Raw genomic sequence first — 6,448 nt, 5'->3', positions numbered from 1 at the left:
CAGTTCAAATCAAAGTGATTTTGGTTATGTAGGTTTATGGTATCATATATGATATTGTCTGATAGCTTATGGTATGTTTAATAGCGTTGCCTATTATATATATTTATGTAGCCTATTGTAAGTATGTAGGTATTTAAGCAATTTATATCACTATTGTGGTAGAGTAAACAATACACACACTCATAATAATAATTTATAATACCTTTTATTGGTCAAGTATGAGGACACAGGTGTACGAGGGATCTTACTCCAGCTTTATATGACTCTCCTGTACAGACAAATTGACACACTACACTTAACACTAGGACAAGTTGGACAAAAACATAGAAGAAATACTTGAACACTTAAACTATAATAGTAGCCGAACAAAAAAAAACTAGACACAGGCCTGTAGATACAATATATTAAAAAAGTATTGATCTATAGGCCTAAATACACAGCAATAGTTATGGAAACAATAGTGCAGTGGAGATTGCAAAGATGCTTAAATAAATAAGGTTGCTATACAACTGGAGGATGGTGTTTTATATATTTAGTGAATGCTTATCTGGGCCATTCTCCCAAATTGGTTCAAAGTCAGGTTGGAAATATTTTTAATTTTTTAAAGTTTTATTCCCAAATTTCTTTCCCTATATATATTTTACCATATCTGAAGTACACATATAAAAGAACAGTCAAATTTGATATTGTATTTTTAGACTGTTTTAGAATGTGTTTCCTCTCCCCAAATTTGTCACTACCAAAACATAGTATTAAATTATGATTAAAACAATATTATGTTAACCTGTTTATATTATGTTTACTTCCCTTATGTGAAGATTATTTTTACAAATTTTTATTGACAGTTTTCACAATTTTAACAAATTTCAAATTTCAATTTATACAATTCTTCAAAATCTATGTCCAATCTTTCTTTCTACAATGTATAACTCTGGTTAACTGTATGTTCCATCTCATAAATCATTAACTCTGAAATCAATCTGATCAATCAGTATCATAACATTTTAGTTGATAACTCAAATATATATTTTTAAAAACACACAGTGTTTCGGTAGTGACCTGTATTTTCTTTGTAGTATTTTATCATTTTCCCTCAACCTTATTGCTTAATTTTAACTCATAACATGCCTGATGTTGGGAATATTACACACAAATGTTTAGTGGTCAATAAAATAATGATTTTTTTAAAGAAAAATGTTCATCCATGACTATTTATAGTACAAATATTACTTATCAATTTCTTATTTGTTGAAAATAGATGATTGAAATGATGATACTTATAGAAACTCACTGATTCTAAGACTTTAAAACACATTTATTTCAAAATGATGAGATTTAACTACTAACCAGTCCATTTTGTCACTACCGAAATGATAATGTCACTACTGAACTTGACCATATGTTTCGGTAGTGACAATTCTACCTCATTTTGAGCATAATTAAAGAATGCTAACAAGCACATGGCTAGCAAACACATCTTTGAAGAGGTGTACACCCATAGAAGCATAATAATTTGTATAAAACCCCAAAAAGTTTACACAATTGAAGAGAATGTGTGTTCGGTAGTGACAATTTTTAAAGTTACACACTTATTTTCAGACTTTGGGAACACATTTCTTTAAAAATTATGGGATTTAGCTGCTTATCATGCAGTCATGGGGGACAGGGATGCAATGTCACTTCCTGGTCAAAAATTCAGGGGTGTGGCTTAAATCTGGGCTCAGCCAAGCCACTAGAACTCTTGTGTTTCGGTAGTGACATGAAAACAAGGGACATGATTTTTTGAGCATAGTTTTTTAATTTAAAAATTAAAGCCACAATAAATCTAAGTCTTTCAACCTTTGTTTAAACTCAATCATAAAGATCTTTTAAATTACACCATTGAAACAAATCTAAAAAATGTTTTAAGTGGTATTTACATAAATTGAAATTTAGGGGTTAGGATTGGGGACAGCTACTTCTCAATAGAAAGTACCCTATAAATGATAATCTTTTATTTATTTAGCTTATCACTATCTCATTTAATGCCCTGGGTTTAAATAGATCATAATATAATCTCAGTAAATATCCATGTCTGAATACTTAATTGTTTGTTTAAACCTTTTTTTGTGATGGGACTGCACTTTGAACTAATATGGCAGAATTCCCCATCTCCATTTGGCATTCTTATTTTATCCTTCCAGCCAATGAATCAAAAATCAAAGACAAAAACCTTCTTTGGAATCATTCTTCTTTGTTTAATTGATTTTCAAAATAGCTCTCAATTGATATTATTTGATCAATCATCTAATCAACTAATTGTTGCAGCCTTCATATATATCTGCTCTCACTTACCCTTTTCCTGTGATTTTGTGTTTATATACAAATCCACTAGCTGTATTTTAAATCCTCTGTACTAGACAGGACCAGACGTGTAGTTATAAAGTATCCATATGAAGGACCATGCAGGTTTCTCAACTAGAATGAATAACATTTATTTTGGGCCTCTTTACATGAGAGGAGATTTGGACAAACCTCTCCAATAGATGGCCCGTCTTTTGGTCTTGTGTTGTATTCATTGTGAAACCAATAGATTGCCATAATGATTCCTCAAAGAACACACAGAAATATAGTTAAAATGATTTGTTGTTTCAGTTGAACAATTTTTTATACATACCCACGTCTACATCATCAGTGGCATACTTTGTTTATGAACAAGTTTTAAACTGCATGCTTTCTAAAAGATCATCAAAACTTCTGTACACCAGATCTCTTGATGATTATGTACATTTTCTACCAATGGGACTTCAGCGCTGTAAACCTGATATTTAGTCTCGCTCACTTTTCCTAACCCTTTGCTTTATCGATACAAGTGTGCTGCTGTATTGATGAGAGCTGATCCCTCAATATCAGAGACAAACAGCACACCAAATGTTCTCTGCTGACAAAAAAAAAAGATGTTAATAGAAATGAGTTTGTGCCTTGTTCTCTTTGACTGGGTCCTGCAATTACAAGGAGGCATCGATAGGAGCAGGACAGCTGCTGTGTCAATGTCGATATTGATCCGATGTCCATCACTTATTGTTCAGAGTGATCAAACCCCCTTCCTCCCACGGTCCTCAGCCCCTCCCTCTGGGACCTTTATTCAGCAGCAGGAGCGCAGCCCAGCTGTGATGTCCACTCAATCAGAAAGCAGGAAAAGTGCTGAGTCAGTCAAGGAAAAATTGTATTATGTTATGAAATAAAACAGAAGTATGATTCATTTTTAATTTTTACATAAAAAAAAAATCACCTCAGTTCAGATTTTGCACAACATTAACAATACAAATACAACAATAGCGTCAATATATAAAACATAACATAGAACACTTTCCATGGTTTCCATGATAATAGATCAAAACGACAGATTTTTGAAGGTTGATTTTTGTGATGGTTTCTCCAAACCTCTTTGAAAGAGAAACTTTGGATGTCATCTTCTCCTGAATTGGAAACAAAGAGGCAGACAACTCATTTAGTCTGTATTTAGCTGTATTTTGTCAAGACAATCAGACACATATTGTAAAACAAATCTGTATAAACTGTCCCTCACATAAGATCCCTATATGTTTTCTGCATGATATCAAACCTCTTCAAACATATTAAAATGACCTTATCTGCCACACTATCTTCTTTCTAAAAACAATACAACCCCTTCTTAACAGGAAGGCTCATTAAGTTTCCCTGTAAAAAACAACAACAACCTCTTATACTATTACAAAAAACCGCTTGAAAGCAGGATGTACTCTCCTCTCTTACATAATGTGAGAAAGTTATGCTCAGTGAGGCTCTCCCCAGGGTGTTTAAATAATCAAAACCTTGGTTTTGACACCTGCCAATACGGCAGAGTTTGTGGGTGGAGTGATAGTGGGCCTGAATCTGAACTCTGCTCGAGCTCTGAGGTCTGATCGATGGAGTAGAAGTCATTATCAGGTTATGAATGTCAGCAGGGTTGTGGGTAAAGGGGGACCTGATCTCATTGGTCAGCGAGGGTCCTCCTGCTATCACACATACCCATCCCCACTGACCCCAGGAGTGTCCAAATGGACGGCCTGAATCCTGTGTGACCTTTCCCCTGACCCCTGTGTTGGGAGGGTTTTTTTTTAGTGCCTCAGCAGGGGGGTTGTGGATAAATAAGGACTGAATCACACAAAAGGCTCCGACCACAGAGATGAGAACTTTCCACCGACTCTACTCTTGTTAACAGCGAACACATCATATGAATAACATACTTTAGTTTAAACCCAGAAAAGATCTCTGATTAATTAAGTTGACTTAGACAGGTTCTTAGGTCTGTTCTCTAAAATATGGTTAAAATAAATTCTGTCTGTTTGGACTACACAGACAAAAATTCCAATGTAACCCATGAAGGATGGGGCGCCGATAACCTAGTGGATAGTGCATGCCCCATGTACGGAGGATTTCCCCCAAGCGGGAAGCCCGGGGCTCGAATCTGGCCTGTGGCTCCCTTTCTGCATGTCAGTCCCCAATCGTCTCTCTCTCAATTTCTGACTCTATCCACTGTCCTGTCTCTGAAAAATAAAGGCATAAAAAGCCCCAAAACAAACAGACATGAAGGACAGACAAAAGTTGGACCAGAAAACACAACCTTCATGTCATTTATTGTTGTTTTGTGAAAACATCGTACATTGAGGTTTGAAACGGCTGTAAGCTTATTGGTAAGGTATGTTTACATCATACTGACCTATTTTGTTATTCAGACAGAAGTAAAAGTTAGTTGACATCCTTCAGTAAGAATACAGTGTGTTATAGCTCCCCTAGTTGGACCAGTTTGGTACTACAATCACTGAACATTTTGAGATCCTGTGTGACATACAAAGAGAAACAATATGTCTCTGGATTATATTTTAAAACTTAAAAATATATTTGAAAATGGCATATGTTCTTTAAAACCAAAGTTTTCAGATTAACGCTTTCTCCCAGACAAGGCAACGTAAGGCACATTTATGAAAAGAGCGGCATTCATACATAGAGAGCAATTAAAAGAGCTTTTTACTGTTAGAAAACAGAGCATTAAGAAAACTATTAATACAAAGCATTAATATAAAGAAAAAGCCCAACAATACAAAATAGATAAAACTATAAGATACATTTAAAAGCAACTGAATTGAGATATTCAATTGTAACCTTGATTAACACACAATTTCAAGACCTGTTTTAAAGGAGGTGACACATTGATATAGCCTCAAGTTCTCAGGCCGCTTGCTAAACAGTTGAGGAGCGAAGAAACTAAAAGCTGCATCACCCTGCTTGGTTCTGATCTATTAAAACTGGGTAAACCTGTCCTGGAGGACCTGAGGGGTCCTAATGCCTTATGACAGACTAGAAGAACTTAAAGGTATTTTGCTTAAGACTATTTAGATCTTCATATATGATGAGTAAGATTTTGATATCTATCCTTTGACTCACAGGAAGCCAGTGCAAAGATCTGAGGACTGAGGTAAGGAGATCTACTTTCTTGTTGTTGGTGATGACTCAGGCAGCAGCACTACGGATGAGCTGCAGATGTCTGATGGAAAATACTGTTTCAATTAATCAGTCTGCTAAAAATAAAAGCATAAACAAGTATGGTCTTCTTTAGATAGAAATCCTTAAATTCTTGCTTTATGTTTAAGATGGTAACACGTTGATTAGGCTGAGTCCTTTCTAGCTTGATTTGTAGATTTAAGTGTCACTAGGTCAAGGTAAGCACTGACTTTTATCTTCTCCAAAAGGCATCCTCAAAACTCTTCATTAATTATATAAATAAACACACCACAACAGCTAGATAAGTGGATCAGTGATACGCAGGATAATTGTTTTAAATATGTCTTTATTTTCCAAATATATTTGATTTGGTTTGCTATATTTCCCCCAATAAGGATTTATCATCTACAATTCATTCCATCCATTAAAATGCTGTCTATATGTTTCATGCATGTTGTCGTAATGCACTTACAGGTGTTATAATGAAGTTCTATGATAACAAATAGATATATCACAAATAAAAAGTTGACTATTCATTATTACTCTACAGACAATAACACAAATAACAGTACTTCCATTTAGAGATAAGAACAACAATTAATCAAATTCTAAAATACATAACAAAGGCCTCTGTATTGAAATTTAAATAGAAGTGAAAGAAGTGAATGTGCTTATTTTCAGCTATGTTCACATGTAAACATTTCCACACATGTGCACTCAAGCATGGGATCATTATCTTAAAGAGGGATTGAAGCAGTCTACAGGTGACAGAATGGCAAAGATTCAGACAGATCAGAAGTAAGACTCATCGATATTTAGAAAGTGCGTCACTTTATAAAAGCATAAGTATAAAAGTGTTGTCAGAGACAAGAACCAGCCCTCAGTGTCTTTTTTTAATCAACGACCTGTAAACATGGCAGGTAGTGTAAACACATGTTTAACCATT

This window comes from Labrus mixtus, chromosome 1 (assembly GCF_963584025.1).
Source record: "Labrus mixtus chromosome 1, fLabMix1.1, whole genome shotgun sequence".
Taxonomy (NCBI): Eukaryota; Metazoa; Chordata; class Actinopteri; order Labriformes; family Labridae; genus Labrus; species Labrus mixtus.
Note: the sequence above shows the minus strand (reverse complement) of the source record.